The 21,173-nt window shown below is 35.4% G+C and overlaps 1 protein-coding gene across 16 annotated transcripts in view; it reads left to right on the top strand.

The window, feature by feature from the left end:
- Positions 1-21,173, top strand: part of LOC116850916 (neuropeptide CCHamide-1 receptor-like) — a 244,077-nt gene that overhangs the window by 211,069 nt on the left and 11,835 nt on the right. For 2 of the 16 annotated variants that reach the window (XM_032829764.1, XM_032829765.1), the window contains exon 2: positions 204-289. The exons of 13 other annotated variants lie outside the window; for them this stretch is intronic. The gene's annotated coding sequence lies outside the window, so the exon portion shown is untranslated. Of the gene's footprint in view, positions 1-203; positions 290-13,664; positions 16,692-21,173 lie in introns of those variants that run through there. One more of the 16 variants, XM_032829766.1, reaches the window with a different exon arrangement.

Genomic DNA, 21,173 nt, shown 5'->3' with positions numbered 1-21,173 from the left:
TCCTCAGTTTCCCTTATCTTCGTATTCTATGTACAACTCGGCATTAATTCTTACGATTGACAGTATATTTCATTAGTTATATTATTGTGATTCGCGGGCAAGAAAAAGAAAGAGATAATTTTAAATAAGAAAATGGAATAATTGTACGCGACGCATAGTTAACAAAAATTTAAAAAAGATATTAACAGAATCGCGTGTTGCAGTAACAACGCCCGAAACTCGATTTAACTTCGTTTCAAGAAAACGCGCCAGTTTCACAAAATAGAAGACTGTGAGAAGAACTCGCGAGGTAAGCAGACGTTACTTTCTTATTGTCATTGCTTCAGTCAACACTGGTACATTCAAAAGCGAACAAAGTAGAATAAACGGAAGTAATTCGTAGACAAAAATCTGGCTTTATCTGCATTACAAACATGCAGTTACAATTCATCTTTCTGGAAGACGTGTTAGGGAGTTGCATAATAGTTAATTTCTTTTTATCTTCAGGCAGCAAATAATACGTAATACTTTCTTTTGCTGGTATGTGATTCAAGCGATAAAGATTTATATTTTTTAATACACTGTGAAAATGAGACGGCATTATGTCCTCCACAATGTTGCGACAAAATGTATAATTGTCATTTCTACGGTGTTAAATTCATACAGACCGCTTTGATTTATTACACGAGAAGTAAGCTACGACGGAATGTAATTAATAAAGGAGCACCTTGATATGTAGCGTAATATCTCTGACTATCTCCGTTACATAATTCAATATACAGGAAGACAGATGGGTGTGCAGTTAGCAAAACGTTTCACAATTGCAGAATCTTGATTTTAACGCGGGAGAAACTTAAATAATTTATAGTGAAGCCAATTAATTAAGAAGAAAATAAACATCATTTTTAAATGTGCTTTCAATATATTTTTGTTATATATTTGATATGCTTTTTCTCTTCGTTGATTGTTTGATCGTTTCTCTTGCTGTACGTGATCAAATCATCTTTCTTGAATAAACATTTATTTGATGAGGTTTGCATACAAGTGTACGCCAAAATAATAAAAAACAATAGTTATATGACGTGCAACTTTTGCGAAAGTGATTTTCTCAACTTAGAGATACAGAATTTTTTGACAGAATAGTCGTTTATTTGACAATAAACGTGATAAATGCAACTGTAAATAAATGATCTGTAAATAGGCTTCAGGGATCATCGTTATTATTTATCACGAATCATGTTTAATCATCTAGTGCGCTCATCAGGATGAAACGTTTAAGCAGCGGATTTAAACTTGCAGCCTGTGACGTGAATGAGCCCCTTACTTCACACTCTGTCTCTTCCTTTCAAGAGATGAGGTAGATAGAGATAGAGAGAGAGAGAGAGAGAGAGAGAGAGAGAGAGAGAGAGAGGAAAAGAATATTTAAATTTGAAATTAAATATTTTTACAATCTAAATAAATATCTTCTTATATGTTCAATTTAATACTAGACTGAATTGTAATAAATTTGATCAATTCTCCGTGTTTCTTTTTTCTTTGTTCTTGGAATGATCGATGTTGTAAGAATATTTCGTATTCAAGATCAGTGATTCAGATAACTAGTTAAATACGTAAACAAGTTAATGTGCTACCAAATCTTCCCTCTTTCCGCGCTAATACACATAGCTCGAAAATGTTGCGCTGTAGATATTGTAGGCACGATATCAGTAACTAGGTTAATGTTAAGTTACTTCAGAAGTGCTTTGAAGCCTATTGCAACGACCACTATTTCGCGCCTGTCACCAACATCAAGTAGAAAGTTTCGATAGACCTGGAAGCATCGATATTCGAACGGATACGACGATGTCGCCAATGATACGTGCAATTTTCTTTCGATCATTGTTGGGTGAAAGATTGAAATGTTCTACAACTTCATTCATCTGTTTGAATTGCAAGTAACATATTCTTGCTTGAGTCAGCGTATCTGAAAGGGAGCATCATTATTAAAAAGATCCAGGAAAAATATTGTATATCAAAATATCTCAGTATTTTTTTCTTGAGGGTATATTAGAAAGATAATGTGAGGAATTGTCTAAATTACATGAGAAGAAGCTCAGTTTCTTCTTTTAATTTAGCACAAACTTAGCAATTTAGAAAACTCGCTTCTCTTGGCAACGCTGTAAGGCGTCAATTTAATTATAACAATGAGTTTATCATAATTAAAACAACTTATAACGGAATTATAAATATTTTAATGGCATTTTACCGTTTTAATTGTAAATATTAAAGATTTTCATAATATTGAAAGTACTATTATTTCGTTCGCAGTATAACAATATTGTGGGTCAAGTGAATTCAGACCATAGGAACATATTAAAATTTGTGCGTATCGTGTTTTACTAAGAAGGTGTTATCAGTATGTTATTAATCACGGAGTATCTCTCTTTATAATCTCTTATAGACCATCAAGCAATCTTAAATATAGCGTCAGCGATATTGTAATAACGGGTGCAGTATCATCACTATCGTTTTAAACTAACACGAAAATTAATGTAACCCACTTGATGTATGGTCTGTGGCAGCTAATATTAATAGTTGATAGAAGTTAATATTTTGCAATTTAATTATAATATTGTTCAAATTCTTAAAACTGACAATAATGTGCCAGAAGTATTTACATCTGAAAATATATCGAAGTTTATATCTGCGACATTGCGCACGTGCGTGCGTGATGTACTTCATAAGAATAGTTAAAATACTTTCTTGTGACACTTTATGATTAATTATCTGAAGATATGTTAATCAAAATTGGAAACCAAAGCACTATCATTAACAATAAAATAAAAACAAACGATATTTCGATTGTACAAGTCGAAATCGTAAAAGCTTAATTACATGATACAAACCTGCGAAAAGTTTTGTGTATATAATCAGAGATATAATACTAAAAGAGCTTATGATTGTGAGCTCAATGATTGTGTATTACACAATGATTGTGTATTACACAATGATTGTGTATTACACTGTCAATTATATAAACTGACTGCGAATGCATTTTAAAAAGTCAAAACATTTTGTATATATTTAAATATGTCAGATGCAAAAAGTAGAGGAATTTTAAGAATTTCCTTTAATTAAGTGGAATTTGAAAATCTTGGAGTGAAACACTCGCATAATTTATTCGAGTTAATTACAAATGACAGTTTGATCTGGCTTTATATTATGGAAAATTTTATTAGATTTTTGCTTGACTTCTTTGAGTTTGCGCTTATATAATTGGGAGGAAACTTTTTGAATTTTTGTACAAAAGAGGATATAATTCACAATACTTGGACGTAATTTTTAAATATTAGTTGTATAATTTTTAACTGTAAAAAGTGAAAATAAAGAATGAACGTAGTCTGATGTCAGTTGCATATAGGTCTCATACGTGCAGTGTCGAAATGTTACACCGCGACTTTTGATTTATTGTCCTTGTTGGAACATTGATCACGTGAATATTTTCTCATTACAGTGCGAGGAAACATATTTTGACGAAAAATTATTCTCTTGTTTTTTTCTTATTACAATAAATATTACATTTTTTTATTGTTTATAATATATTGTATATTATATATGCGTATATATTTGTGTGCACACGTATATATTTTTTTGCACGTGTACATATTTGTGTGCACATATTTTTTTATATTTTTCTTTTATTACCAATATGTTATACAGATTTAATAAATCGGGCAAATTTCACGCGTATATATTTATTATATCAGAGAAATATGACGCTGTACTGCACAGTAAAAAAAATTGCAGTTGCTATTTAAAATAAAGTTAACCGCATTACTATTTTGTACATTTTGCTTTGAGACTAAATTGTGCGGAGAACATAATTAACTACTTCTTTTGTAACAATGTAACAGCGTGTTTGTTGAAATACATCACGATCCTCCAGTATAAAATAAATGTCATGTATATAAAGTATCTCCTGTTTTAAAGCATGTCTCTCTTTGTGTGCACAAATTGCGCTATGATTCGAAAATGGAAGTTCTCGTTGTAAATATATTTCAGTCTTTAATAGAATGAATATTTTGACAAAGCACGCATAAAGTTTCCTCGTATAAACATCATTCATGTGTAAAATTTTTGAATCGCAGGAGAAGTGGTCCATTGTACGATTTATGGACTACATAAATTAAACATGCTAGATTTAATCCTCCTGAACTTTGTTCAAGGAATTTAGGAACCACTGTTTTCGGTGGGTGCACCAGAATACATATCGGAGAATGATTTGTGTAAAATTTTCACTGTATGCAACATACAAGTCCACGAGTCGCTCGCAAGGACGACGTGTAGAGAACCGTAGAAAACTGTAGTACCGTATAGTAATGCATTCTCTAGGGAACGGATATCCGACTCAACTACAATAGGAACATGTGATTTATATCATAGAAGAAAATCTTTTATACTATCCGTAAGCAATTTTCCTATAAGCTGAGCTTCTATACATGTATCTGCAATATCGATATGTTCAATCAATATAGCATTCGTGCTTGTGCACGCGCGCAGTTCCTGAAATCCATTTTTATTAAAATAATTTCTCGGATATAAAACTTATTTTTGCTTGTATCTACTTTTTGATAATATTTTCTAAATCTATTTTATATTTCCGATCCACCTCTGTGCTGTCGCATTATCGACACCATTCTGACATCACGGCAGAGAACATTTTATACGAATACCTAAAGAAAAACCAGGAAGTCTAAACTAATAACTGTCACTGAAATATATAGATAGTTTACTTCTTTTTTTTTTATTTTTTCGTTGAAAGATTTGACGCGTCGCGAAATACGGCAATCGGTTCGCTCGATTTAACTGCTAATACTGGATAAGTATCACGTTACTATTATCAAGGACGACAGTCTAGCACTGGCAAACAATATCAAATGACGTGTCGTTGTAGCATTGATCAATGCGCGCAGAAATTGCTGCTATCGTAGTATGAGTTCGTACATATACCGGTCGAAACAAACCAGACACCGACGTCGATTTAGCTCCACTTCGTTTTGCAACAAATTAAAGAGGAAAACAGCTATTACATTTTTCGTGCTATGCGCGTTTTCGACACACTATTACTCTATTTAGAATACGTTGCTTGTAAGAGAAAAAAGAGAGGGAGAGAAAGAAATTTGAAAAAAATAATAATTTGAGAACACCAAGACATAAAATTGTCAATTTCTAAAAAACACAAATTTTGAATCGATCGCGATCTCGTATACTTCTTATTTTTGTATCGCTGATATATATATATATATATATATATATATATATATATATATATATATATATAATTCAAAATGTACGTATAGAATCTTTAAATATATCTTTCCAGTAAAGGAGATTTACATTAAATTGTGGCTTGAACACTTGTATCTCACCCGGGTTTGTAGCTCTTCCTTTCAGATGTGAATTGAAATGTAATCATTGTAATGACGGGTAGATTCCGAAGGAGGATGCAATTGCTCGATGTGCTCTTTGTGGTGCAGCAGGTTCTCTCTCTGCATAAGTTCTATTGCAATGAATTTTCGCTCGAAATCTGTTTCTACAATACTATGAGAAGATACGCTCGTATCACTAATGCTTACAATCGTTAAGACGCCGCTAAGTTCAATTCGGGGTTAGATTCCGCCGATTTTGCGTAAATGGACAAACCTCTGTAATTTCAGCAAAGGAGAGTAGCTTAATGATATATTGAGTTACTGTTACGCATGAATCACAAGACGTGGCACTAAATCGCAGTATTCCGTAAACCTTCGGCAAAGCGATGTACAGTTCGTCGACGCACATGCTTAATCCATCGACCATAGCAAACGTATAAACAGACCGTCTTGAAGCTGCAGGCATCATTTCCGGTCTGTTTATGCAGGACGAATGCAGTTAAATGCAATGACAGTTAAATGCAGACGAAGCATAGAAATACGACAGATATTATGAGAATAAATAATATATCAAAAGTGAAAGATACGCAAATAAAGAAATCGAAAATGCTGTTATTTCTAGCATATTAGTTAAAAGAACATCACATAAGAGACGAAACAAACAAATGTTTACTCCGTTTTATCATTTAAACTTTTTCTATCTTTATTATATATATATATATATATATATATATATATATATATATATATATATATATGCTCCCGAAGTATGAGAGGCGGACTAGAAAGATATTAGCTGCAAAGGCCGGAAACGACAATGATATAAAAGACCTTTAAACTCTTTGATCTTCTTGCTTTGTAGCGTCGTTATCTCTTTGGTGAATGATGAAAGCATCATAAGTCAAAATATTTCTCTTTTCCCGAAAATGGAGAAAAAATTCAATTGTTTGTCCGACAGAGTATTATATATATATATATATATATATATATATGTGTGTGTGTGTGTGTGTGTGTGTGTGCGTGTTTCATAATTTTTCTATGATACAAAATAATTAATTTATAACATGATGCTATTAAAATTACAGTCTTGTTGTTACAACTTCTATTTATTTGTAAAAACTGCATTGCGTTAATTTAGTAACACATTTTTATATTTGTTATTTTACATTATATTTCATTTCCTAATGGTTACTCGTGCGTTCCTTTCACAATACATGCGACGGCTCCGCTACTATTGGCGCGATGAATAATTCAGTCAATGTAGCTGCATCGCTTTCAACAGCCTCTGATGTGGTTTTCGAAATATTGCTCGACATAATATGCTTTATCAGGGAGCATTCTTGATAATAAATTGTGTAATTAGATCTTTACTACATCAAAATTGCATTTGCACAGGTTACGGTGATTAACAGAAAAAATGTAATTAACGTTGAGATATGCAGTAACGAAATGAGTGTGTGCGAATTTTATTCAAGAAATTAAATAGTTTGTACCCACGAGACGTATATTCTCCTTCTCATTAACGTCCGGCGAATTCTTTTTCTCTCCTCTATCTTTATTTTTCTTCTTTTTCTTCTCCAATTACTATGGCACATTTTCTGGTGAGTTACACGATCGAAGCTGAGAGCTCTAGTATAAATCCTGCTAAACAAGGTTTACGTTAGCGGATAGCAGAATTTGTGCTGACCTAAATCTTTCGGTATTATTTCACGCGCCGAGCAAGTAGGAAGAGGCTTATGAATCGCGACTTCATTATCTTGAGCGATTTTTTTGGCGTACAAACTAGACTTGACTAATCAAATTAGACTAATCAAATTCTCACTTTATTCGACACTTAAAGTGCACATAGCTGAGAGCTGAGAAGACTTCTTCAGTGACATCGACCGTAATTTTAGAAAAACTTTTCTCAATGAGTTGCGTTGCTCCTAGAGTGAAAACCGGTGCCGATACATCGTTGATATTTCGATCCGTCATCTTAATTCCAAGTTAAGTCCCAACTAATTAAAACTAATTTAATGAACAATCTTTTATCCTCAGCGATATGCTCTCAAAATATGAAAGAGGCGGACTAAGAAAGATATTAGCTGCAACAAAAGCTAGAAGCGACAACGAAATATAAAAGGCTTTTAACTCTGTGATCTTCTTGCTTTGTAGCGTTGTTACCTCTTTAGTGAATGATGAAAGTATTATAAGTTAAAATATTTCTTTTTCCTCGAAAATAGAGAGAAAATTCAATTGTTTGTCCGACAGAGTATTATATCACGTATTACGTTTAACCAAATAATGGTCGATATGTCATTTTTATGACATGGGCAAGCCATTTTTCTCTGAATATTTGAAAAATCTTTATTACTCATAACATTATCAGATACTGGAGATAATCTAATGATGCAACGCGTTATCACTTAATGCTACAAGCAGCAAACTGGTAATTGCCATGTTATTTAATCGCTCTTTTTTATCCAACGATAATCCTGTAAATTATTTTGCGTACGAAGTGAATATAATGGCCTGCAGTCCGGATGTTTGCCTCTCCATGAAATAAACACTTCGCGATTGTAAATAATCCGCAAAAAATTTTCGTACTATCTTTATATGATCATATCTGTTTACGCTTGAAATAACTGATAGAAGTGTTTTTCTCCCGCAGTTAATTAACGTCGGAGTACCTATTGCGTTTACGTGCCTGCTGAGTTTACATGCTCGCTGCAACGCCGCAGTTACTGTCTCTCTTTCTTCATTTCTCGTTTTTCGCAGAATATATTATTTCAGCAAATTTAATAAGACACCTTATCGAGGTAAAGTGATTTACGCAGTTAGAACGCTCCAAGTGAAAATGTACGGCAGCATGGAAAAGCTTCATACGAACGCGGGAAACCCGGTAACTTTCTCGTTGGAACGTACCACCACTACTTTCAGTTAAAATTGGTACGCAGGCGGCTAGAAATTGACTTGTAACTTATTTGGCGTTATGTCGATTTAGCTAAGTCTCTCGGATATGAATATCAGCAGAACTCAACTCGCGATATAGCGAAATTCTATTGGCTAATAACATATAATTATATGTCAAAGTTACGTTGATGCTCAACTGAAAGATATATTAAACGGTAAAACTGAGAGTTTTGGGACGTTACTCTGAGAAGAACACCGGTTGGCTAAACACCCTTGTGAGCGTGGAATAAGTAAACAACCCCCAGTGGATATCCAGTTGAAAGTCTCCCCTCTTGACATGTCGCTACGAACCCAAACTCGAGATTAATGAATTTATGAATATGCTAAATGGATTTTTGGCGGCAAATTGACGATTTGGATGTTCACATTTTCCTCGGTCATAAATTGTCATCGAGGATTATTTTTCCCGTCGATACATGTTAAGCAAATATGTAAACTGACGTAACTCAGTCCAAAAACATAGAGCAAAAAAAAATAATAGTAAATAAACGCACATCCCAGAAGAGGGAAGTTTCGCTGATAAAATGCAAAAACTGCTTGCCGTGTTAAAGTACACCGTGGGGATAGCGCGAAGAGTAACGTCGGCTTTGATACTTTATCGACGACGAGATTGCTCGCGACGAGAAATTCCAGTGATTCCGGTAGAGCAATTTGTAACGCTACATCGCATGTAAGATAGTAGATCTGTTGCATAGAGAGCAATAGCTATCGAGTCGCGTGCATCGTCTTAAAAGGCGAACGTTATGCGGAAAGGTATACGCGACTTATTGAAAAACAGGAGCTCGAGACGCTAAATGTTCCCTCAGGGATGAGTATCGATTTAACGTCGGCTTTAAAGAAGCGTTAGATATTGCTGTAAAAAAAAGAAATAAAAGAAAGAAAGGAGGAAAAAAACATTCCTGAGCGATTATCAGCAAAGAGACGGTTTCGAGATATTCCGGTGGGAAAGAAAAGAAGAGAGCGCAGATTCTGCGACATTTGGAATTTCCGTGATAATTTTGGAGGGGGAGAAAACGATGAAAAATTGCAGCGCGGTCAATAACATCTGAATAACAAAACTGCAATAAGGTCAGTAACATCTGAATAACAAAAATGTGTGGCATTTTTTAGGGCATCCGAAAAAATGTAAATATTGCGAAAAAATGTAAAATATTGCGAGCGAATTAATAAAACATAGAAAATATAAAATAGAAAATATAAAAAAAAGAGTTATTAATTTTGTCGCGAGAAATTAAAACAGATTTCATATGCGCTCTATTTTTTGCGAGCTACGATCTCATATGGTAAAGCCCGCATTCTGCACAACGTCACACTATTTGGTAAAATGCGAGAATAATTGGCGTGAGGCCGGATAATGGTGTCTCAGAGCGCGGCTAATTTACCGTTTTCGCGAGAGCGACGTATCCGCCGGACGTAACTGAAATATTTCGTCTACGGCACATACGATATTATTGCTAGGGCGTGTTCCGCCGCCGCGACGAGTGAGTGCCAATATTTCTCCAGGGCTTGTCGCTGTTAAAATCGCGCAAATTGTTGGCTTTCATCAAGACGAGATCGGCCGTGACCGGGTTATTTTTAACCGATGGTTACTATTTGCCGACCGGTGGCTTTTCCAGTTTCGCGGAACTCTCTCTCTAACCGCGAAGTAACGCAGCGGGACGCGTCCGTTACAAGCGTGCGACAGAGAGGCCCGAGTAATTTCAACGGCCGAATACGGAGAGATGGTGAAGAGGAAAGTACGGCGAGATGATATACGACGGTGGTTATTTGCGCCTGCCATCTTTGATCCGGGACTCTCTCTGGATTGCGTCTGTTCGCTTTTCCACGAAACATTATATCCCCTCGAGGGATATTCGTCCCCTCTCGTATTTCGTATTTGCGTCCACCTTTTCGCAGGCTCTGCGAGTGCGTTTATCAAGTGTTCCCGTGTGAAAACGTGCGGCTGAAAATTTATATTGGAGACACCCGTAAAAAGAGAGCACGGACGGTCGCACATATATATTTAACGTTTAACATTTAAGCGTTTAATATCAAGCTCCACCCGACATAAAAGAATATAAAATTATAGATTGTAATTATAAATGGAAATATTGGCTGAATGAATAGTCGCAAACGAACTAACGTTCAATAATTTTTTTTATAAAAATTTCTCCACAGATTTATATATTCTGCTTTCACAGGTCACATTATGCTACTGTGCCCCCGTTTTTCACATTTTTTCTTTTTCTTTTTTTTCATTTCGATTCCATTACGTGCGCGCGTTATCCACGGACTCAATTGTCTGTGGATTTTCAAGTCGCGAAGATAATGGCATTTCACTGCAATCGTATTTTTCACATGGGACCGATAGTCCTCACACTTCCCTTAATTTCTCTATTCGTACATTCTCTATGGCAGTTGCATCCAGACTGTATGGTCGTTTTGCAGGAGGTACATCCGAGGAATTGCGTTGACGGAGACGATTGTTACATTGGATCGTTTTTTTCGTGAGCTTGTGCGTCGGTAATAATTTATAGCATTCTTTCGCGCATTTTAATATCACTTTCCGTCACTTTTTCTTGAATATCTTGAGCCGCGCGACGGTAAGGCGCCGTTAATTAATGGCTTGTCCGGAGGCCTCAAATAACGCGCGATAGTGACATGAAAAAAAACATGAATCACCGCGAGGAACGCATCAAAGTTGCCCTCTCTCGCGAAACAAACTTCCAGGGGCAATTTCTCTCGTATCGATATTTTCTTTCTTGCTTGCTTACCCATTTAGCCGTATTTTTCTCTCTTTTTTCCCTTAAAATTGAATCGCGCGTATTCATTATCGCGATTTCATTATCGACAGGCAATAACGCACGTCATTGTTATGTGCGCGACTTTTAATGAAGATAAACTCAGCGAATGTTTATGCGCGTAATATCATTCCCGTATATTTGATATGAACGATGTGCCATCTACTGCAACAATATAATGAAGCGCGTATAAAGTATGCGTGGGATATTGAAACATTCATTACATTTTCTCTTCTGTGCATATCAACATTCTTTGTCGAGATTCACAATTTGTCGAATCACAATGACAAGATCGATTCGCGACGACGTCTTGCGCGCAAACAACTAAATAGCTTAATGTAATTGAGCGTTAATATTTGGAATGTCCGCGAAAATATGTCGAGACCTCCAACTTTCTATCTTTGACTGTCGGGGAATACGGGTGGTGTAACGCATATCGCAATGCACGGAAACATACTCTTAGGACAAGATACCGGCTAAAAATAACCGCGGCTCGTCGTTTCTTCGGATAAACATGGCGATCTATCCGCGCGCTAGAAAACGAACGGTGGCCCGGTTTCGTCGTAATTGCGATTATCGTCCGCAATTTCCGCGAGAGCTGCTACTTTAGTGACTTCGTTTTATTCTGCGTTGCCGACGCGAATGCCGTATATGATGAATTTTGAGTAACGCCGTGTGTAAAAAACCGCAAGAAACTAAGATCCGGGGATCGGGAAGGATAAAACAGATTCATAGCCACCGCGAAGGCGCAGCGCTGAGTTAAAAGTATCCGCAGTTAAAAGTGTTCTCCGTCTCGCGATAGACGCGAAGAACATACACTTTGAGCATATATGTATGTAAACTTTTTTCATTACTTTCAGTTGAATTTATTCTGAGCGCACGTTGCAAATATTATAACACACTCTCTGTGGTGTTGCAGATAAAATCTGTTATTGAATAATCTCGGGAAATTGATAGCGATTGCTGCGAGACAACCAGCGAAACTTCAGTAACTTATTCTAAGTTTAGAACGACTTATCCGTGCAAACGAACGACCGACATCTTTCTGATCGATCGTAAGCTAGCTTATCCGAAATATCGTCACTATGTGTGTGGACTTCCGAGCCAAAAAATCATTATCTTCCTCACGCATTTATTCTTCTCCCTACCAGTTATGTTAAAGGATTTTAAGGACGACGGGGGCAACATACGTAGCTAATTGCGGCGTACTGTCTGAGCGCGTTCTCTTAGTCTCACTAATGGCCATTTTCACCATCTTCGGTTACCTTAACCGGCTAGTTATTCCGTTGGAACTGACCAATCGCACTTGTCGTTTAACAAGATTAACCAATCACCGTGCACATTTAATCAGTAGTTAAGATAACCAGAGATGGTGAAAATAGCCATAAATGTTTCTAAAAATCAGTAAAGAAAGACGTCAGACTTTGTACAAAGAATTGTCTAAAAGTGTGTCTGGGAAAGAATTTTAAAGAAGAACTATTGGTAAACTCTCTTTTCCTTCGAGACGTTATCACTGAAACGAATTTCGTACTCTTTTGAAGAAATTTGATCGATTACTTTGAATATTTTTATAAGACATTCTTATATGGATTTTGCTCAAGTTGCACGAAGGAAAACGTGCGAGCAAACTCGCATCTGGTAGTCAAAGGATTCATTCAAGATTCAGAAAAAAACGCGTTCCCATTGGTTCGCTTCTGAGTTCACGTTTCAATAATAAAGTTCACACGCGACAAAAGAGAGGATGCAGCTCTCTCCTTTGAAACGTGCCAGGCAACAGAATTAGAAACATCTTACCATTCTCAAGAGAAATTCAATGAAATGAGGCGGATAGCGACGAAACTACGACGGTTCAACCGTGTGCGTTTTACATTTTCTTGTGGCATTGAGCAGGGCAACTCGCGCAATTTCAACTGAGTTTCGCACATATTGCTCTTCGCGATTAAACAGAGTCTAACGTAACCTAGGATTTACGCGCGAGCTAGAGACTTTTTCTCGCGCTACTCGCGACTTTTATCGTCCCACGAAAAATTCTGATATTAAAAAATTCCACTAAACATATGTATCTCCCACGAGCGATTTCGATGGACACGTGTGTGTTTCATTGCGACGATAATAATGCCAAAATAGTTATTTGGATTACCATCTACCCGATCGTTTCGTCGCAGTCTGATGAGTCACGGCTGTCTATCTCTCTATAACACAACTAAAGCGCATTCAAATTGCACAAGGCGCTGTAACCTAATAAATATCAATGTACAACGATAATAGAGTATCTCGGTGCACACTGGTGTGTGCAGGAACGAGTTCCAGCGCGCATTTCCTTCCATTCTCTCAAACGCGCACACTCACGAGCATATTCTGCGTGGTGTAGTGCTATGTACGAAATTAATAGTCGACAATGCATTGTGTAGATAGAATGCTGTCGGCAATTGTGCTCCCGTGAGGACGTTACGTAAGAAAGAAACGTGCTATCTAGTTGATTCTCCGCGGGACGTTTTCGCGAAACGGGGAGTGTGGTTGCAACATCTGACTTTTATTCTCTCATATTAATAATTCGCCAACGCGGATTTTCAACGGCTCATTTATCTGTCGGTTTGCATTATTTTATCTACTTGTTGCGTTTGTTGTTACAAACTTACTCTATGTAAATTGTCTTCATTAGCGGCAGGTGTTGCGCTTTATTCTCTTACCAGCGTATTTCTCGCTTCGTACTTGGCAGCAGAATTTTGCGCATTAAACTGTAAACAGTTGAGTCATATAAAAATCACGAAATAATAAAATTTTCGACAAAAGATTACGTACATAGGCGAAGGAACTTTGCGAGACATCATGAGGAGCTCCCGATGGCGATAAAATTACAATATACCCGTTTTGTAAGTTGATTCTCTTCTGGATCTTATGAATTCGACAACCGTTTTCTTTGCATATCTCAGTCCCGGTATATCTTGCGCGTCTCTTTTGACATCCTCTTGCTTTCTTTTCTTGTGCTATTTCTTTCACGGCACGATTCAATAGGAAGCGGAAGTTTCGGAATAAACGAAGGTTTCTATCGTCACGTCCTGTAGGTTGTTATTCCGCAGGAAAAAGGTATAGGATATACACAATGGTGTTTATATTTCGTCCTCAATAAATATTGATAATCTTTTTATGACTTTATTTAGAAATGACAATCAAGATTATCACACGCGCGTGACTATAGTAAAGAACGGTCAATGATCAGAGATGTAGACAATTTATCGACAATTTATTTTTAAATTCATAGTGAACAAATAAAGATATCACGATTTATTATTAATATATGAATGAATATATGAATAGAAACGTCATCCCGGTGCTTTTAACACAGACGGTTTTAGAGAACATGCGCGAGAAACAAAGGAATAACAGTATTTCGTTAATCGTGCAGTCAGCCGCGCGTTAATCGATAAATTAAAGCGGCTTATAATGGAATAGGGCATTCGAGATCGCTTCACTACATCGATTATTTGGACGAATATATTCGCAGTTATTGATTAATAGGACATGAACCTTCATTAGAGTACCGTTCACTTTTCTCGCGTCTTACAGTTACAACGGACAGTAGTGTAAAATTGTGGACATAGATTGAGCAACGTATTGCTTACTCAAGTACACGTGTTCATTTTCTGGAGTACATATTCTTGTGTCAGTTTTATATCTTGAATAGATTTCTTGATGGTGACGTAGACAAGAAATATATGATGTGAAACTACGATCAAAGAACTGTCAGCAACCACGTAAAAACGACGGTAAAAGTTCAACTTGCCTGTTCTCTTTTAGATATATTTGACATGTGGACAATTGAAATGACAATCGGAATGACGAGAAAGAAGGTGTGCATGTGACAAGAATAACCACTATATCAATATTATCGCTATAATTATAAATTTTATGCACATGTAAACTCCAGCAGCATCATTAACGATACATTCATAATCAAGGAATTCTGAGAGAGAATCTCTGCGCCCTAATTGCCATTATCTCTGCATTATATAAAAACTAAATTATATTAAAAATTAAATTACATTAAAAAATGTATTTATATAAATTGGACGACTTAATAAAAAAAAGTGATTTATCTAAGAAGGTGCGGAAAAATTTCATTGCTGTAGGTAGTAATATTTTATTGAAAATTAGTAGGTTCCTTCATATAGAAACACTTGCGGTACTTCATGATAAAATTCTTAATTAAATCGAAAAGTTTAATTAAGTTTCGATGATAAGGGACGATGTAGACTAGATTATCGAACTTGTCCGTGGATTATCAGGCGAAACACACTAGGGAATATCTTGAAATTATATTTGAACATGTGACACATGCGTACACATTGGCCGTTTTCTCTATCATTCATTATTAACAATTTTTGTAACGAAATGAAAATAAGATATCAATTTCACATCTCGCGCGCAAACGTTACAATTAAATTAAATTCTAACCCGTGCTCGATGTAGTCACTAGCATCGACGTTAATATCGGCTTTGTCGATTAGAAAATTCTCTGTAATAAAAGTTCCGAGGATAATTCGGTTCTGAACAGTATACAATCATGCTTCAGAGCATGAATACAAATATACGTACAAAAGTGACATGCACATGATGTCATGTGTAACTTACTATTATAATTAGAATTATACGAATATACGATTTTTGACTTTATGCTCGCATGCAGAAATCGTACCAGTAATCTTGGTTATAATAACCAGGCACATATGACACAGAGTGTACAAGAAATCACATATTGAGGGCATGATCTGTTAGTTTTATTTGATGAATATCAGAATCCGGAGAATGTATAGGCGTTTCTATCGACAGCGCGACGTATATTTCATCGTCGAGCGACCCGATATCCAAAATGCAAACGTAACCGATAATAGTCACACTTTTTTTCCTCATCGTTTCACTACCCTTTCTCCCGTAGTTGTCGTTTTGAAACTCTCAGCTTACCGCGCAATTCTCTCATCCTCCGGCTTGCCAGTTTGTCTATAGGAACTTCGTGCGCTATTTTATTCAGCAGAGCGCTCGCGAGCGGCTACGTCATGCGGATTTCTATGCCATTTGAACTCTTTGAGATGCACAGGATAAGACGCTACCTGTTTCTTCTACCTGAGTTGCAATTTTGCACACAACTATGAGAAATTCTCCGGAAGCATACGTCGAAGAAGTAGTCCGCGCAGAAAGATGGAACGTATGATACACGTCATTGTGCGGGGAACGCGCTAAAGACGATACGACTCTCGGGAACGTCCTCTCATCTATGTACATATAAAACTGGACCTACACACTTGTGCATACGCGTACAATACAGCGTCCAAACAGTAAGTTAGCCCGACAGAACGCGCAATTCAGAGCACCCGTTCTTACTGTGTCAAGACGAAGAGCGGCATGATAAAGACGATGGCATTAGTCGCTAAGAACTGGTCGTAGTCGACGCTGCAATTTGTACGTGCGCCACTTGGAAACTTTTAGATCGCATGTTTCACATGTCAAAGTCTTGGATTCCGAGGCGCGATTATTCGCGCTAAGTGTACGCGCCGAACTTCCAGGACTGTAAACAGTACGTAGTATCTATCGATTTAATACTTCGCCGATACTTCGAGCCGTCAACTGTTGTCGCTTCGGCTATACAGCTTTGCGGCTTATGAAATCGATACATTAGTATAGAGCGTATGTGCGGTTTAACGCGAAAACTGAGCTAAAGAATAAATTCGCGACGTCGTTGGCAATAATTTTATGTTATTGGCAGACTGTGAACGGGAAGAATAACGCTTGAAAGTTTCCGCCCAACTGACTTCGATTTCTGATAGGATATTTTTCTTTCACCGACGCTTGACCGATTAGCTAAACTAGTTTTCTGCTTCTAACGAACGCTATCGATCATCGTGCACTTGGCAGAGTAGAGAGTGTAAGAGACAGCTGATATATGCACCGGTTAATAATGTATAGTTTCTCTTGAGGATTGCGAGCATCCAATTAGCAAAATCGCAATGTAGGAAGGAAAATAATAATGCAACATTGTGAAATAATATGGACCGAAAACGTCAGAATGGCTAAAAGTATTGCTAAGTGCAATACGACTGAACTAGTCGTATACTTAAAACATCTGAGAGAAGGAAAAAAGTGCTACAACGAGTCTATTAACTTGGCATGTTTGTGAGACTCAAAGGACACTTCTTAAGAACTTCTCTTGGACGGTTCATGATAAATCCACGCTAAAGCTCTATGAAATTTCGCATCGCGTCATGCTCTCCTCTTTCTCTTTCTCTCTTTTTGTAAGAAAAATATCAAACAATATTTCACGCTAGTCGCACGCTACACTCTTTATATTATACGACTCAGATCATATGTATGTAAATTTTCTACATCACATAATGTTTATTTAAAGATGCATTCTCAAGCATGACGTTACAATAGTTTTGAAAACATTAAACAAAAAACAATATTATAAACTATTTTTGCAACACATCTTTGGCAATCACGAAAATATTTAGCACGTAAACATATATTTTTATTTAAAATAACCATGATATTTGTTTGTATATATAATACAACAAATAAAACAATAAATAAAACAATAAATTAAATTAAATTAAATTAAATTTAACTTAATTAATTAAGTTAAATTTAATTAATTAATAATTAGATTAATTAATTAGAATTTAATTTAATTAAGTTAAATTTAATTAAATAAATTAAATTTATTCTTGATATAATATTGTTACTTAAAATAAACATGATATATGTTTGTTTATTTGTGTTATATAATATAGGAAATAATAAATTAAATTTAAATTTATTTTCGATATAATAATATTGTCGCAAAAATATTTTAGAAATACACTCAATCAAGGCTTGTATAAATACTTCTCTAAGCGTCTGTAAGTATATGGGAGACAAAGATTGAGCAAGGATAACAGCAGAGAATCAATGCCAATTTGCATAACTCTCTTCGCTGAGAAGATAAGTGCGCGAAGCAGCGTATTTATTACCACAAAGTCGATATTGCAAACACGCTAATGTAAATATTAACCATAAAACAGTAATCACTGTTTTGGAAACGGATGTGGTCGTTATATCATATAATACTATGAGAAAAAATGTGTCTAAATTCTATATAAATTACGAGTATGATGAGATTATATTATTATATTATTCACGCATTTTTCAAAATTATAAATAATATCCATTCAAAATTATAAATAATAATTCATTCTATAGAAATTTCTGTTAAATTCTCCGAAATGATATTGAAAAATATTTTAAAGTATTAAAGAATAATAAATAATACGTTATTCATTTATACCACGTACGCGGCTTCCTAATTATTCGTGCGAGTATATATTTTGATTTTTTCATGTCCTATTATACTTTACCTTGAATTTTACTGGTTTATCCACATTAATTAATTGTGTAGATTTTTAAATAGTGACTTGTCACGTAAACTGAAAGTTCATTTTTATTCAATATTGTTGAATCGGCTGATTGAAAATCATAATGTTTTTCCTCGATGAGTTTTGCAACGAATTCCATGTATAATAGGAAAATATATCTTATGAGACCTGCTAAAAAAACAAATTCTCTTATTGGGTACGGAATGCGAAATTTATTGAAGAAAAGTATTGTAACCTTTAATCAGTCGATTGTACATATGTAGTTGGCTAATTATCTAAGATGCATATGGATGTAAAATAATCTATCATCCAGGATTTTGAATGATACATAAACCTGTATTATTTGGAAGGTTTCAATCATAAACAAAAGCTTTGATAATGATGAAATAGTTAACACAAGCGTATTGTCGAACGCAGTGAAAGGAATATTGTGCCGTGACGATAAATTAAGGCTTTTTGTCACTTGCTAATGTAGCAATAAATTGATTGCGTTATTGAAGTAACGTACAATCCGATTGTAACGCGGTCGACGTTACCGCGATCGATTCCTGATTTATCACGCTCGGAAGCGCACTCTGCTTGATAAATGAAACGTGCGATAAACGAAACATTTCCTTTTAAAATGGCACGGGTCAAATATCGAACCTCTCCTTAGGGTAGGTACGCGTGTCATCACATTTATATCTGGATGTGACTTAAATTTATCGTTATGAAAAATTGACTAACGTCACTTTCAAAGCGAATAGCTTCGTATGTCCCAGATTCGCGTCAGTTTCACGAACTCGTTGAACGCAAAAATAACTACGATAAAACTACGATATCTATTGAAATAGTTACGTTATTCTGTCAAAGTCTTAATGAAATTTCTCATTGATTCTCTTGAAAGTTTACAGAGTTTGTCTGAATCGATTTGTGTGTGTTTCAATGGTCTTAAGTGGGGGGTATTGCATTTTTCTTTAATTGTGAAGTTTCCAACGATAGATATTTTATTAGTACTTGGTTTAATCGAATTTTTGAGCAGTTGAAAAAATCTATATTCTGTTTTTTTTTAATCTTTTATTGAATGTTTTCCTATCTTTTAGGTATGCTATGTAATCGTAACATCTTTTTGCATTTGAAAAATCTCGAAAGCGACACACATACAGGAACAAATTTAGCCGATTGATTGCTTTTGTTTTCTAAGTTATCTGTTCCAGGAAAACGTTCAGATCGAACATCTATATTGCTTTTGGTTTAATATATGTAATAAATGTAAATTGTCGAATTTATGTCTTATGAATATCTTTAGAGTCAAGTACTGAACTGTGACACGCGACCTTTGTCTCGAGAGGCAAATTCACCAAGTACTTCATGCATATTGAGCTATAATGTCAGCATTCAAATTTCATACGCGTTTTAGATTGCACGGTAATGATAGAAGCGCGAAATACAGCGCGGATCCACTGCGTTAAACTTTGTAAACGAAACGCATTCCACCCGGGGCAAAATCGATGAGAATTGCATTTGATTCGAAATTACCGTGGAAATTGAAGTTGTCGAGAATATGCCAAGAATATCGAACGCCGCGAAAGAGATCGAATTAATTTACGGAACGACGGGACGAATGACAAATCGTTAGATCGCGCCACTCCTGCAATATTGCATTTTATCCCGTCGATTAAATGAAAATGCTTCGTTGCTACATTCTATGCTTGATTTTACTAGCTCAAAGAAGCAAAACTTTACGCTTGCGGAAGAGAACGAGCAAAGAGGATTAATGTTTCATCTTGAAGAAAACGCAATCAATTCGAATTAAATACTCTTTAGATATTATCCTAGACTTTTATCAAGATAGTGTAAAGAGAAACGACGCTTTTATCCTCTTTGTAAAATATGTTGTTACTTAAAATACGAGTAAAATACCTTGACGAGAAAGCGATTCTGTCATAAACATAATCGACTTGTAGTATTTTGAAATGTTGATGACGTTTCTAATAAAAATATTCAGTTATATAAATATTACTGCGAAATTATATTCGCAATTATCTCACGAGACTAAGAAAATTGGTTCAATAGTTAGACAATAAAATATACCGATTAGCGTCTTATCTGTTTTTATATGTGACCCTCGATTTTCATACAATATCAGACTTGGGAATTTAATGAATGGGCAGAAGATTAGTGCACGAGAATTTTATTTTGTGAAATTTTCCGTCAATTGGAATAGTTACATTATTCTATCAAAGTCTTAATGAAATTTCTCATTGGTTCTCTTGGAAGTTTACAGAGTTTGTCTGAATCGATTTGTGTGTGTTTCAATGGTCTTAAATGGGGGATATTGCATTTTTCTTTAATTGTGAAGTTTCCAACGGTAGGTATTTTATTAGTATTTGATTTAATCGAATTTTTGACCAGTCGAAAAAATTTATCTATGCATGCTATCTAGGTATGCTATGTAATCGTAACATTTTTTTTACATTTGAAAAAATTCAAAATGTATATATTAAATATAAAATAGCCGAGAAATAATAATGAAGATAAGATAGTTCATATGTATTGTTTAAAATCAATTCTTAATTCTCTTAATTTTTTGGGGTTACTCGAAATTAATAAGAAATAATTATCAGCAACGAAAGTTTTACATTTATTTACCCTCTCAAAATTGTTTG

Source organism: Odontomachus brunneus, unplaced genomic scaffold, assembly GCF_010583005.1.
Source record: "Odontomachus brunneus isolate Ranch 3 - 2012 unplaced genomic scaffold, Obru_v1 Obru_scaffold_160, whole genome shotgun sequence".
NCBI lineage: Eukaryota > Metazoa > Arthropoda > Insecta > Hymenoptera > Formicidae > Odontomachus > Odontomachus brunneus.
Note: the sequence above shows the minus strand (reverse complement) of the source record. Positions and strands in the feature narration are given on the sequence as shown.